The 15,322-nt window shown below is 53.8% G+C and overlaps 1 pseudogene; it reads left to right on the top strand.

Annotated features, from left to right (window-relative positions):
* Positions 1–15,322, top strand: part of LOC131478224 (transformation/transcription domain-associated protein-like) — a 44,389-nt pseudogene that overhangs the window by 25,351 nt on the left and 3,716 nt on the right.

A 15,322-nucleotide genomic window follows, 5' to 3' on the forward strand; every position in this document is an offset into this window, starting at 1 on the left:
CCATCGGGGGTCAGGCCTTGAGAATGGAGCATGGCTGCTGGTGGGGGCTCCTTGGGTGGACATGACAACTGTTGTTAGTGGTGATGACTGCAAGGGCTGGGTAGGGAGTTCAGCACTGGGTATCTAGGGTTTAGGGAGAATAAAACAGACACACTCGTAAGTGGTGCCATTCAGATGGTGCTCGTGAGCCCTCAGAGTCTGCCAGAGCCAAGCTTTAGGGTTTGGACTGGATCGTGGGAAAGGAGGATGAGGCTGGTATTACACACTGGCAACCACAGCGCCATGCAGAGGAGGGAGGAAGAGGAGGAGCAATTTGGGGCTTTCCCATTAGCAAGCATTAGTGCCTGCGCTGTTCTCCATGGAGAAGGCTGCAAAATTGAATTCATGGAAGGCATCATGTTGGGGTGGAGAGTGTGTCATGCGCTGTTGTGACTTTGATGGCGCCACGAACTGAAGCGTGGCCTGAGTGGCGCCCGTGTGCATTGAGGGTGTTCACCTTGGTGTTACACTTGACAGTAGTCAGGTTTCTAGTAATGGTTTGCTTTTCTCCCCCAATTTCCTAGTGATGCTTACTGTGCAACCTCTCTTGTTGGCCACTAGGCAGCCCAGCAAATCATTGAACTGCAGGAAGCTGCTCAAATAAATGCTAGTCTGCAGCCGAGCAACCTGGGCAGGAACAACAGCCTGCATGACATGAAGACGGTGGTGAAGACTTGGAGGAACCGGCTGCCCATCGTGTCAGATGACTTGTCGCACTGGAGCAGCATCTTCATGTGGTGGCAGCACCATTACCAGGGTAAACCGACCTGGTCCGGCATGCATCCATCATGTAATTTCCCAGACGTCCCGCCCCACTGCTGTCATGTCTGTTCCCTTTTGTCTCCTTTGCCCAGGGTTTCTTTGGGCGGTGGGAGGTGGTGGGGGGACTGCCGGGTGGCAGTAGTCACGGGGAGGGCAGAGGACAGAGCTTCTCCCCAAGAGGATTTCTTCCAGGCACTGCCTGTGGCGTCGAGGGCATTGGCTCCTGGCGTTGAAGCTCTGGTCCTGGGGGCTCCTTATGGTGGCCCCTGCTTTTCTGTCCTTCTGTCTGCTGGTGAAGCTGCCAGCCGGCCTTGGGTTAAGGGGGGCCTTCGTGATTAGCCCGGTAGGCAGTGTCTTCATGGTTTGCTCCTGAGGTAAAAGCCGAAGAGAAGTCACCGAGGTAGCTGCCGAGCTCTCCCTCCCCTTGAGCTGTGTGTGTTTCATTTGTTATTTAGGCCTCCTCGTGGTGCACTTTGAACGTGTTTGACATGACTCATGCTTCATTTCTTCACCCTCTAGCTATTGTAACTGCTTATGGAAATAGTTCCCAGCATGATCCGTGTTCAAAGAACACCATGCTTGGGGTTCACGCATCAGCTTCAGCCATCATCCAGTATGGAAAGATCGCCCAGAAACAAGGATTGGTCAATGTGGCTCTGGATATACTAAGTCGCATTCATACCATTCCAACCGTTCCCATAGTGGACTGCTTCCAGAAGATTCGACAGCAAGTCAAGTGCTACCTGCAGCTGGCAGGAGTGATGGGCAAAAACGAGTGCATGCAGGTGACAGGACCCTGTCCTGACCCTCACGTGGCGATCAGCCAGGGAGCCCCTGCCTCAGAGGATGGGGGTGGGTGGAGGACGGGAACCCACCTGGTTCAGAGGACAAGGGTGAGGACCGTCATCCTGCCTGGTGACGGCCTCAGCGTGGCAGGACAGTGGAGGGCAGCCGCTCCTGTGTCTCCCACACTTGCAGGCTGTTGTGGTACACACACAGTGATTGGGTCAGGCAAGCAACAACACGGAACTGTCAGGGGATTGGGTGAACTGGGCTGTGCTCAGAGGAATAGTAATAAAAACAGGAAAGCTGGCTTATGTCTCAGCTTCCGTTTGCTTCTCAGTGGTTCAGGGTAAAAACTGTGTCTGCCAACAGATGGGGGAGTTGATGCTGTTATTCATTTACAGTGTACTTACTAAGGCACTGCAGGTGTTCTATGTTATGTCAGTGTCGGGAATTTTTTTTCCTATTCATTTCTTTCTCTTCTGAACAGGGCCTTGAAGTTATTGAGTCTACAAACTTAAAATACTTCACCAAAGAGATGACAGCCGAGTTTTACGCGCTGAAGGGGATGTTTTTGGCCCAGATCAACAAGTATGTGTGTGGCAACGGGGGGGACAATAGTAAAGGCCCTGCCTGGAGGGGGACTTGTCTCATTATGACACAAAGCCCATGTGGGGCCCATGGGGTCAGCTGGAGGTGGGCGGGAGGTGGAGACAGTGCAGGGCATGGCTGCCTAGGTGGTGTCCCTCTGTGGAGGTGGTGGCCTGTCATGGTGTGTGCTGCCTGCTGAGCTGCTGCTGGCCTGCATTCGTGTCCTACGCCCCTGCCCTGGAGCACAGCTGATTGCCGTGTTAGCGCAGGAGCTACGTCTAGCCAGTATCAGGTTGTCGGAATCAGTGCTGTGTTGGCACACAGTTGCCCTCCCTGTGGACTGTTGCTGCTGGCTTGGGGCGGCAGAAGTTTTGTGATCCACAGAGCCCATCACAGAACAAGGTTGCTTATCCTGTTGGAGAGAAGTTGGCACCTTGTGGGGAGCAGCTGGAAATCAGATGTTCTTAGCAGGTGCTGCTGGCACACAGCACAGGTGCTGGAGCTCGCGTCACGTGTTCCCCAATACAGGAGGTGTTTTTTGTTTTGTGTGTGTTTGTTTTGTTTTCTAATTATTTATTTTTATTAGAAAGTCAGATTTACAGAGAAAAGGAGGTAGAAGCTCAAAGCTCCCGGCTGGGCCAATCCAGTCAGGAGCCAGGAGCTTCCAGCTTCTTCTAGGTCCTCCATATGGGTGTAGGGTCCCAAGGCCTTGGGTTGTCTGCCATTGCTTTTCCAGGCCATAACCAGGGAACTTGTTGGAGTGGAGTGGCTGGGATATGAACTGGTGCCCATACGGGGTGCTGGCATATGCGAGGCAAGGACTTGAGCCACTAGGCTGCCACTAGCCACCAGGCCCCAGGGATTGTGTGTTTACTTTGCCTTTAAATAAGGGGGCCATATTGTCAAGGTGAGGGTGTTGTGGTATTTTAAGACACTCCCTTTGGAAGTGCGCACTTAGGTGGGTTTGACTTGCTATGTTGTGTGGCCATCTCCACTGACAGGATCCAGAACATTTCCATCATCCTCGAAAGGCAGCTGTGTCTCAGCATTGTTCTGCAGAACTACTAGCCTGCTGGCGATTTGCTTGCTTAGGGCATTTCCTGTAGATAGCATCACCCAAGTGAACATCTCAGCCTGGCAGCTTCCAGTCGGGATGTTTGCGGGGCTTGTCCAAGTTGTGTCACACACAGGAACTGCTCCTTCCTGGAGCTGGGTGACTCTGCGTCACTCATCTGTGTGTCCAACTACTGCATTAGCTGCACTTGGCATCTGCTAGGAACAGTGCTGCCAGGAGCATTTGTGTCATTGGCTGGTGAGAGCATTTCCTGTTCTCTCTTGGACGGGACTACTGGGTCACGGGAGGTATTGGAGGAGCGGCCAGAGCCTCCCATGGTGGTTGCACCAGCTTACGTTCTGGCCAGTGATGCTGGAGCTTTGCAGTTTTAACATTTCCTCACCAGTGCTTGCTTTCTTGCTGTTTGATTTGTAGCCCGTTCTAGTCTCCTTGCAATACATGCTATGCAAATATTTTCTTTGTGTCTTCTTTTCACCTTCTTGATAGTGTCCTCTAGTACAACAGGTTTTAAATGTTGCTAATGTCCAATTTATATAATTTTTTGGCATCCACTTCTGGTGCCATCTAAGAATTTATGATCAGGACCAGAATCGAGGCATAGCTGGTTTGACTGCCTCCTGCGATGCCAGCATCCCAGGTGGGTGCCGCTTTTGTCCCGACTGCTCCGTTTTGGTCCAGCCCCCTGCGGATGCAGGGAGGCAGCAGAAGATGACGCCAGTGTTTGGGCCGCTGTGTTCATGTGGGATATCCGGTTGAAGCTCCTGGCTTCTGCTTGGGTCAGCTTGGCCATTATTGCCATTTAGGGAGTGAATCAGTGGATAAAAGATCGATCTTTCTCTGTCTCTGCCTCTCCATCTCCTCTTTCTGTAACTACCTTTAAATAAATAAATATTTTAAAAATTGTGGTTTAAACTGACGTACCTATTTTGTCAATTTTACGGGTTGAGCTCTTACACTTAGGTCTTTGATCCTTTCTGAGCAGTTTGCATATGGTGTGGGATGCATTTCCCTGTGCGTTGAGTTGTCCTAGCATTTGATGAGTTCATTCGCCCTCCCTCGAGTGGCATCCTTGGTGAAGATCAGTTGACCAGGAGCAGTGGTTGCCTTGCAGTTAGGATGCCCCGTCCCGTACCCGAGTGCCTGGTTTAGTCAGTACCCAGCTCTGCTCCGGACGCTAGCTTGCTCCTGCTGTAGGACTTTGGAAGGCAGTGGCCGATGGTTCTAGTCATTGGGCCTCTGCCATCCACGTCAGAGACGTAGACTGAGTTCTGGTTTTCCAGCTTTAGCTCTCATATTGTGGCCATTTTGAGATGAATTAGTAGATAGGAGCTCTTTTTACCAATACATTTCCAAAAAGTTTTTAAAAAGCCCATTGACTGTATATGGATCTATTTCTGGACTCTACCCATTGATCTGCTGTTGGAGTCTTTCGAGTCCCTTACGTTGTTAATTTTTATTTATTTGAGATCTTCTATCTACTGACTTACTTCCAAAATGACTGCCTCGGCCAAGGCTGGGCAAAGCTAAAGCCAGGGACCTGGATCTCAAACCTGGCCTCTCACACTGGCAGTGTAGGCTCTGGGCTCTCACACTGGCAGTGGAGGCTCTGGGCTCTCACGTTGGCGATGGAGGCTCTGGGCTTTCACATTGGTGGTGGAGGCTCTGGGCTCTCATGTTGGTGGTAGAGGCTCTGGCCTCTCATTGGTGGAGGCTCTGGCCTCTCATTGGTGGTGGAGGCTCTGGCCTCCCATTTGATGGTGGAGGCACAAGTACTTGTGCTATTATTTGCTGCCTCCCAGGGTGCATGTTAGCAAGAAGCTGGAATGTGAACCAGCCAGGACTCAAACCTAGGCTTCCCCAGCAGTTCTGAACTGCTGTGCCTTACACCCATGCCTTATTTCCATACAGGTTTTCCATTTCTGCGTAAAGAGGAGGCGGCCAGTTATAATTGTATTAGGAATTACATTCAATGTATATGTTAACCTAGGGGGTGTCTAGCCATTCGGTGATGCATCTTTCCATTAATTTAATTTCCACTGCTTTCAATATGTTTTAGAGTTGTAACTTCAAGTTCTGCACTTCATGATAAAGTTGTTCCTAAATGGTTTTGTTCCTTTTGATGATCCTGCAAATGGAATTATTTTGGTTTCATTTGCAGACAGCTCATTGATTTTTGTATAAAGATCTTAACAGGTTGCAATCTTATGGCTCCCTTTGTGGATTCTTGAGGGCTTTCTGCATGAAGACTCATGTCATCTACAAGCAGCATTTGACGTCATCTTTTCCAGTTAGGTGTTCTTTGTTTGTATTTCTGGCCCAGCTGTCCTGGGCACTGTGTTCGAGTGCTGTTGAATTGTATGATGAGCTTCTTGCCTTTCCTGCGTCTTGGTGCAGAGCATTCAGTCCTCGCTGGTGAGTGTGCTGTCAGCTGGGAGCTGTGCTTTCTCTGGTGTTCAGTTTTGCCGGGCGGCTCTGTGTGTGTCAGGTCTCTGTGGACTTTTTTCCTTTGTCTTGTTAATGTGGTGTGTCACATGTCTTTTCTCCTGTAGGATGGACTCCCGGGTGGCACGGACACCCTTGGAGTTGGCCTGCTGCTGGCTGTGGCCGAGGGCCAGCTTCTATTGTTACATCATGTTTTTTGATGTCCTGGCCTTAGCTTGTCACATTGTTGGTGGGATAATAAAATGCTGTAACTGCTGTGGAAAACAGGCTGGCAGTTCCATATCAAAGCCAACGCAGCCAAAAGGCCAGGAGCGGCCACTTGAGCAGGCAGCGTTGAATTTACAGTGGGCAGCCTGTGCAAGCACATATGAGTTATGTACACAGTGGAAACATTGCAAAGGTGTGTTCAGTCCCTGCACTGACCTGGCTTGTTGGACGTGCAGTCCAGCTTCATGCAGAATGTGTCTCCCGGCAGGTCTGAGGAAGCCAACAAGGCCTTCTCAGCAGCCGTGCAGATGCTTGACATGCTGGTGAAGGCGTGGGCCATGTGGGGCGACTACCTAGAGAACATCTTCGTGAAGGAGCGCCAGCCGCATCTCGGGGTGTCTGTCATCACCTGTTACCTGCATGCCTGTCGCCATCAGAACGAGAGCAAGTCAAGGCAATACCTGGCCAAGGTGAGGCCACGGGTGTGCAGCCACCGATTCATGCTGGGCATGAGGCTCGGTTCCAGCCTCATCCTGTCACTCTTGAGGTACCTTTCCAGCTGCTTGTAAGGCTGAGGTGCCAAAGGTCGCATTTCTCGGGGCTCCTGGGCTGAGCCATGGGTCACTGTGGGTAGACCAGCACCCCAGAGGGCAGCTGGCGACCTGCAGTGAGCTGCTGTCCTTGCTGCTCATGGGGGGGTCTCTGCCCTGAGCCTTGGGCATACATAAAACTTAGAAGAATTCTTGCAGAACACATAAGAATAAGTTGTTATTTTCTATTTTCCTCACAAAAGGCTTGGCTTTTTAGGATTCCTTGATTTAACATGAAAATTTGCAACATGCCTCAGCACCTGGTGGTTACAACCAGCCATAGACAAACCAGCTGACATGGAAATGCTATCTAAACACTGCCACTGTTTCTGACATCAGTGGACCCCGGGGTACCAGCATGTGGCCTGCCTGGTGGTAGGGACCCCATCCTCTCAGATTCTTAGCAGAAACCTGTCTTGCTGGTTGAGGGCACACATATGGAAGATGTGCATGCTGGCAGTCCTGGTCCCCTGTCCCTTGCTTCCTGGTTGCCAAGGCCTGCCGCTCACTGGCAGACTGACTCCATCACTAACTCTCGTCAAAGCCAAACCAAGGAGTTGTGGGAGCCCAGTGCAGTAGCTCAGTCCTTCCCCTTCAAGCACTGGGATCCCATGTGCTTGAAGGGGATCCGGCATGGCTGTAGCTGGGGGCCTGGGCACTCGGGCCATCTTCCACTGCTTTCCCAAGTGTTCCAGCAGGGAGTAGAAATGGAGTTGGAGCAGTCAGGACTAGAACACTGCAATGTGGGGTGGCGGCATCAGTAGCAGGGGCTTAACCCACTGTGCTGCAGGGCCAGCATTGTGCTGACCAGTGGCGCCACCTCGCTGGAGTTCCCGTGTCGGAACACAGGCCCCTGGATTGAAGTTCTCAGAACAGCCATTCAGCTCCAAGCCTTTCCTCCATTCTTCCTTTCCTAGGTGCTGTGGCTTTTGAGTTTTGATGATGACAAAAACACCCTGGCAGACGCCGTGGACAAGCACTGCATTGGGGTGCCTCCCATCCAGTGGCTGGCCTGGATCCCCCAGCTGCTCACCTGCCTGGTGGGCTCTGAGGGCAAGCTGCTTCTGAACCTCATCAGCCAGGTCTGTGGAGCAGCTCCAAGCTGTGTCTTTGCTTTGAGCTCTTTTTTTTTTTTTTTTCCAGAAAGCAGATTTGAATACTCAAAGTGTTAAAAAATAAATCTAAAAGATGGGAAGATTGAAGGTATTTAGAGCTCTGTTAATAGAGACCATACAGAAAAGTAACTACAGAATGTGTCAGCGTTGACGGGAAATACAAAGTATTGAAGGTGTGATTTGTCTCTTGCATGTGCTGCACGAGCTCTTGCCAGAGGAGGGTAGGACTGGCAGTGCTGTGTGGCCGAGCAGGATTCCACGGCTGACTGCTGCCCCATGCCGGGTGCACGTCCGAGTCAGCCTGCAGTCAGCAGCTTTTGTACCCGGCATGCAGCTCAGCCCTGGCATGGGACTGAGGGATCTGGCAGGCCTGGCTCCCGAAGAGAGACTGTCCCATCTTCCTTGGAGAGCAGTTCCAGAGTGTGTGTGCCTGTGTAAAGGCCGAGGGACACCGCAGCGGGAACTGCGATGCCGTCCAGATGGGTCCTGCCAGTGTGTCGGCCTCGGAGTCGCCAAGCAGTGCCTGACTGCCCCGCAGCACCACACACGCACCCAGAGTACAGCCAATGCCTGTGCTGGTAGCTTGCTGTGGTTCAGCTGTCAGGATGTGGAGTCCATCTGTTTCCTGTGCTCACTTCTCTCATGTCTCCTGGTGCACGTTCACTGGCTGCCCGGTAGTGGTGGCGAAGGATTGGGGATGTGTGGCCGTCTTCTCAGGCCCCACGTGGTCTCTCTTTACCCTCCTGTACAGGGCCGTCACTGCTGATGGAACTACCAGTCAGCATAGCTCACGCCTGCAGGGAACTGTTTCTCATAGAAAGATGAGCTTGTCTGTGGCTTTTGTTTGCCTGAGGAATATCCAGGTACCTTCCTCAGGCATTTCTATCTCCAGTGAGGAGATGGAAAATTCTGCTGGGTTGATGAGATAGAAATGGTAGCCTGGCATGGGTCTCCAGGCTGTGTGTTGGGTTGTTGCTGCAGCACCTGCTTCCTTGTACAGGCAGACCTGGCAGCCGTTGGGGGGAGCAGTGCTGTTGACAGCCTGTGTCTCTGTGCAGATTGGACGTGTGTACCCCCAAGCCGTCTACTTCCCCATCCGGACCCTGTACCTGACCCTGAAAATAGAGCAGCGGGAGCGCTATAAGAGCGGTAAGTCCTGGGAGCGGGCCTCCTGCACGGGGGCTGCTGGGGACACCCTGGCCCACGAGGGACACGGGGGTCGTGAGGGAGCCTCTGCCCTAACGTGTCAGGCTGCTCCTCTTCCACCCAAGCTACTGAGCCATGCCTAGAGAGCTGGATGGAGTCCGCCTTGCTCCGGCGCTCTCAGTGCATCCCTGTGGGCGCAGTGCAGTGCCTGTCGCTGTGTGTGCTGCTCAGGGTTAGAAGCATCTTCAGCTGTCTGGTCAGTCAGCATTACCAGTTGTTTGTGAACAGTGACTTGAGACGCAGGCTTGGAGTCTATGGAATGGCCCTAGAGTGTGTGCAGAACGACTTGTTTGGTATCGTCTACACGTTGAACGCAGTGCCTGCCTGCTTCACAGGGCGTAGATGCCCACAAGCATGGCCTGCAGGTGCCTGTAGAGTGGGGTGAACTAGGGATGCATGGCCCATTTCAGACTCAGCCTAGGCTCTGCCTGGCCAGAGCCGTGAGCTAACGCCAGACTGACGGGCACTAAGGGTCTTATAGTGTGTTTCTCATGAAGAAAGTGACTTTTTCTCAAAGTATCTTTACTGTATGATTTGGCTCTTCTGGATGGGAAAAAATGTAGCCTTACTTATCTGCGCTGATCTTCAGCAGTCAAGAATTTTCCCAACATTTCATTTTTAAAATGACTTGAGGAGACTTGTAGGAGGCTAAGAAGGTGCTCAGAGTGACCCCCTGCCCCTCCCTGGACTTGTCACTGTCCTCTGTGTCACATCTGCTTTCTTTCCATGAACTTAATCCTCTGGAGGCAGGTAGCAGACAGCTGCGCCCTCCATCCCTGAGTCCCTCTGCACACCTGTCCTTAGAACACAGCCCCTGGGGCCAGGGCTGGTGATGACTCCCACACCGGCAGGAACCGGCGTTCCTTGGCCAGAGGCATCTGTGTAGCCCTGAGCTGCGGCGTGGGTCGGCCCTGTGCTGACATTGGCGTTGTGTGTGTTGCAGATTCTGGACAGCAGCAGCTAAGTTCAGTGGGTAACCAGTCCCATTCTGCATCAGATCCAGGGCCCATAAGAGCGACAGCACCAATGTGGCGCTGCAGCTGAATCATGCACATGCAGTGAGAGCTCCACCCCACCCTTCTGTCTCCCTGGAAGGCATTGTCGATCAGATGGTCTGGTTCCGAGAAAACTGGCACGAGGAGGTACGCTCTTGCCCGAGAAGTGCGTGTATCCTTCTGTGTGCTCGTGTGGCCCTGTGCTCTTTGCATGATGCCTTGTTGAATTTAGCCTTAGACTAGGCAAGTCGTGTCTGCTAGAAGCAGGAGACAGAAGAAGGGGGCAAAACTGAGAAAGCCGGGTCTTGCTGTTAAACACTGACTCGGGTCACCGCTGTGGTCACAGTTACCTGAGCGGGCATGTGAACGCACTTTCCAATGGTGGGACTTGGTGTCCTGCGGGTCTTTGCAGCAGCTGGGCCACCTCCTTGCTGGCATTGTCTGGCTGCTGATAGAAAGCTGTATGCCGAGGCCCAGCTGTTTATGTCCTTGGTTTGCCTGGCAGCCCCACGTACTAGTGGGCTGTGCGGTAATGTGAACCTCCAGGGTGTGCAGCACCCAACAATGAGACTTGGCCTCTTCTGGGTTCCGAGTGGGTCTAGAAAGAGCCCAGGTGGGGAGGGGCCGGCTACTGTCTGGGACAGAGGCTCCGCCTCAATGTGACTCCACCCCTTGTACCCCAGGTCCTCCAGCAGCTACAGCAGGGCCTGGCCAAGTGCTACTCGGTGGCATTTGAGAAGAGCCGAGCTGTGTCTGATGCCAAAATCACCCCCTACACACTCAACTTCGTCAAGAAGCTGGTGAGTATGTTTGGGGTGGGCCTGGAGAACGTGTCCAACATGTCCACTATGTTCTCCAGTGCCGCCTCTGAGTCTCTGGCCAGGCGGGCACAGGCCACTGCCCAGGACCCCGTCTTCCAGAAGCTCAAGGGCTAGTTCATGACCAGTGGGTCCTGCTGCCTGTTTCCTGGGATGGGGAGCATTTGTGTAGTTAGCAACTCGGTGGGTCATAACGGCTCTGTGTCCTGTGAGCCTCTGTGGGAAGGACCAGCTTCAGAACCCAGGCCACAAGCGTGCCTGAGCCCGCCTGCTGCTGCGTCTGCCACAGGAGGTGCCAGCTGGAAATGGGGCTCAGGAGCCAGCAGGGGCTCAGGCCCAGCTGCCCTCCCCTTCCTGGGACCCTGCCTTCGGTTGATTTGGAAGGGAGCATCAGAAGGTGAGGTGATGGGATTTAATGCTACAGGACCCGGAGCGGCCATGCATCCTGGTAGCAAACTGAGACGGTGTTTGTTTTCCTGCCTTGGTCCTTGGTCGAGGCAGCGTGTTCCCCAGACCCCATGCGAGCTGAGTGCTGCGTCTGCCTGGTATTGCATGGCCCAAGTGTCTTGATATGTCACATTGGGGGATTCCTCCCCACCCAGGGCATGCACGTCTACACACACACACACACACACACACGAGTTATTACCGTGTGAAAACATTTGTGCAGCACAGTTTCCCAGGGTTAAAACATTTCAGTTTAATTACTGCTTTTGTAACCTTGTTTAAACATCTTTAAAACTCGTTCCTCGCTGATGGGTTATTCCTTGGAATAGGGGTGGTTCCCATCTGCAGAAAACATGTTGTTTTAAGATTTAGTATTTGTTTTGAAAGTCAGAGTTAGGGAGAGACAGAGATCCTCCACCTGTTGCTTCACCCCTCAGATAGCCACCATGGCCACGTTGGCCAGGGCCAGACCAGGCACTTCATCTAAGTCTCCTGTGTGGGTGAACGGGCCCAGGGACTTGCTACCTTCTGCTGCTTTACACAGGCCTTTAGCAGGGAAGTGGATCAGTGGTGGAACAGCTGAGACTCAAACTGGAACCCGTACGAGATGCCAACCTCAGAGGCAGCAGATTTACCCCGTATACCACAACATTGACCCAGATAGTGTATCTTTTAAAAAGACTCACTGTGTTTTCTTAACACAGTTAAGAACATCTGCTAAATAGGTTGAAGTAATACAAAGTGGAAATCCCCCTTAGCCACAAGAGACTCCAGTGTCAAGGAGGCTCCACCTGCCAGCCTCATGTTCCCCAGAACTGGGCTCCAGAGTGGACATTGACCACAGTCACCCCAAGAGCTTCAGCCTAGGTGGGGAGCTGGGGGCATGCAAGCACACAGGGCTGTATGTGCCCTGTGGCTTCTCTTGATAAGCCCAGTAGCCTGCAGGAGGGAGGAGGGCCTGGGCCTGTGGGCGTCGCCTCTGAAACAAACACTGAGCAAATGAGGGTGCAGGAGGTGAGGGCACTGGATGGGGCGCTGGAGGGACACGGGAACCCCCATGGTGGTCTCATGGCTGCCGCATTTCCTGAATGTCACACACCTGTCCCTCCGGGGTCCCTACAGTGGTCAGGAGCATCCCGACTCTTGACCCCTTACTGTGCATTGGGGAGAGAGTCGACTGAGGTTTTTAATTGAAGACGCATTTTAATATTGACTTCTCTCTTACAGATTTTGACTTCAGTGTTCCGGGTTCCATGAAACTTCATAATCTGATCTCTAAGTTGAAAAAGTAGATCAAGATCCTGGAGGCCAAAACCAAGCAGCTTCCCAAATTCGTCCTCATAGAAGAAAAGGGCCGCTTCCTGAGCAATTTCTCAGCACAGACAGACAGCTGAGGTGGAAATTCCAGGGGAGTTCTTGATGCCCAAGCCAACGCATTATTACATCAAAATCGTGCGGTGAGTGAGCTGGTGGGTTGGGCAAGGCTGTGGGGGCAGAGCTCGAGTAAGCCACGTGCACGTGTCAGACATCGGATGCCTAAGGCGGAGGTGGTTGGGGAGCTGCAGTGTCTCCAAGGGTCTGCTCTCACCACTGGCTCAGCTATCTTGAGTGAAGCTTGAGTGTGCATTCCACGGCACCCCTGCTGAATCGCCTTAGGCTGGGGTAAGAAAGTTCTTCCGTCTGGAACAGAAGGTACTGCTGGGGAGCCACTAGGCGCGCATGCTGCTTGCGTGTTGTGCCCCACAGTCTGGGACGGTTGTCTTGGTGTTCTCTCTGGGTCAGGTGCAGCCCCACCTTGCTCTCCTTGCTCTATATTCAGAGCTTAGGACCTTCTGCCCCTGACATGGCTGGTTCTGCCAAGTTATAAAACGTGGTCCTGCTGTGGCTGCCTTGTCTGGGAGACCAGCTGACCCAACAGGCTGAACGCTGCAGCGGCTGCCCAGAGAAAGGGAGGCTTTTGTTGTCTGCCTTCCCCCGGAGGTTTATGCCCAGGGTGGAAATCGTGCAGAAGCACAACCCGGCAGCCAGGAGGCTGTACATCCGTGGGCACAATGGCAAGATCTCCCCATACCTGGTCATGCACGACGCCTGCCTCACAGAGTCGAGGCGAGAGGAGTGTGTGCTGCAGCTGCTGCGCCGGCTGAACCCCTGCCTGGAGAAGAGGAAAGAGACCACCAAGAGGCACCTGTTTTTCACAGGTACGTGAGCCATGTGCTGGCTGCAGCTGCACCTGCGTTAGTGTTGGGGTGTGAGACAGGCCTCTGGTAGTCCTTGCTCAGGAGCAGGCTGCTCGACAGGGGACTGCGGTTCCCAGCTGCCCACTGTGCACTGGGGGCCATACCATGTGCCTGTCACCCTGCTCCTCTGGCCCCTATCTGGGCACTGCACCTCCTGGACTGCACATCCACAGTCCTGAGTGCCTGGGGGGCCAGGTGCGGGGCTTAGGAACGTGGGAGGCAGACAACACTGTCATATGGCACAAGTAGCTGATGAGTGACAACCCTGAGTGGAGTTGCCAGGAACCAGGCTGGCAGTGACCAACTGCTGTTTGTAACGGGCATGGGTCACACTTGAGGTGCACCCGGAGATGGGTTATTGCTGGGACGTGTCAGCCTATGTGACCTAAGAGCTCTGACCTTTAAATTGACATACTGATAAAACAGCCCTGGTTTAGCTGATGCCACCTTTGTTCATGGTAGTCAGGTTTGCCTGTGTGGGCTACACTGACACCATCCTCCGGTGCAGGGGTCGCCATGGCTGGAGGCCCACAAGGGCAGGTGGCAGTGGGGCCCCGCCTCACAGGCAAGAAAATTCCTGCTTTCTCCAGGTTTTCTTTGGCAGACGGCATAATACCTTCACCTGATGACTCAGTGTCATTTACCCCGCAAATAGCCCTGGGGGTAGGTGCTGTCACCCCATTTATAAATGAAGAACTGAAGTTCACCCAAGTCTAGGAACATTGGCTAAGGGATGTCCCTGGGAAGGCAGGCTCAGGAGGTGGGGGCAGGTGCCTCACTCCAAGGCTGGACTGTGCCAGGTGTGCTTGCCATTGTGAGTGAAGTAGAATGGGAATGGGCTGTGAGTCCCGTGCGGGGATGCTGGGTAGTTCTCGGGGCCACCCTGGTTCTCCTTACCTGTGCCATAGAACCCGAGTAAAATGTACCCTGCTTTCCAAAGCTGGAGAGCATCACGGTGGACGTTGCTGTAGGGGAGACCAATCACAGCTCCGAGCAGGAGGCAGGGACTGTGGCCCATGGTGGGAGGGCATTGACAGCTCTTTGTGCCTTGAGCCGGCCTTGTCTGAACACAGGCGATGCAGCTGTCTGCTGAGGGTGCGGGGCTGTGACTAGGGGACCCCGCGAGCTGTACCCCTCGACACATGCAGGTGCCTGGCAGTCGGAGGCGGTACTGACCTGTGGCTTCTCTCCTCAGTACCCTGGGTCGTGGCTGTGTCCCAGCAGATGCGCCTCGTCGAGGACGACCCCTCCTCGCTGTCACTCGTGGAGATCTACAAGCAGTGCTGTGCCAAGAAGGGCATCGAGCATGACAAGCCCATCTCCCGCTACTACGACCGGCTGGCCACTGTGCAGGCACGGGGCACCCAGGCCAGCCATCAGGTACCACTGGGCCTGAAGGCAGCAGGTGTGGCTGTGGGCACCCACTGCTTTAGTCACTGCTCCCCTGCGAGCTGGCAGGTGTTACAATGGCTGAATGCTTGGGTTGCCTGGAAGTGCTCCAGCTGGGGCACATCTGTCCTGTGCTCTGGAATAGAGTGGGAGAGTGTATGATGGGCTCACTGCAGCCAGGCACGTCTGGACAGAGGGGCCTTGGCCTCCAGGCTCTGCAGACCGGCTGAGTCGCTGCCACGTGGTCCTCGGTATACCCCGAGAGGAAGCAACCACAGAGAATGAGCCCCACATTACCTGGGGTCCACGTCCTTTCATCTGGGTCCCGGGGGCTGTCTCCCTGCCACAGCACTGCCTGGGCATGCTGTGCTCCCCATGTTCTGATTAGGACTTGGGGCAGGCTCCTTTGTGGCTCGGGCCATGACCTGGTCGTGGCGACCCAAGGGTTGGGGAGTCCTCGGGAGGCTGCAGTGCACACTGCCTGCACAGCCCTCTCTGGTTCCGCTGACAGAGCGCAGGGCTCCCTAGTGTGAGGCGTGCCAGGGGCAGCGAGGCCAGTCAGGGTGTCCCGGCAACGTTGGCACCTCGGGCCTCCGCCTGCTCTTCATTAGGCTGTCATTCCCTGG

Source organism: Ochotona princeps, chromosome 2, assembly GCF_030435755.1.
Source record: "Ochotona princeps isolate mOchPri1 chromosome 2, mOchPri1.hap1, whole genome shotgun sequence".
NCBI classification, from domain to species: domain Eukaryota; kingdom Metazoa; phylum Chordata; class Mammalia; order Lagomorpha; family Ochotonidae; genus Ochotona; species Ochotona princeps.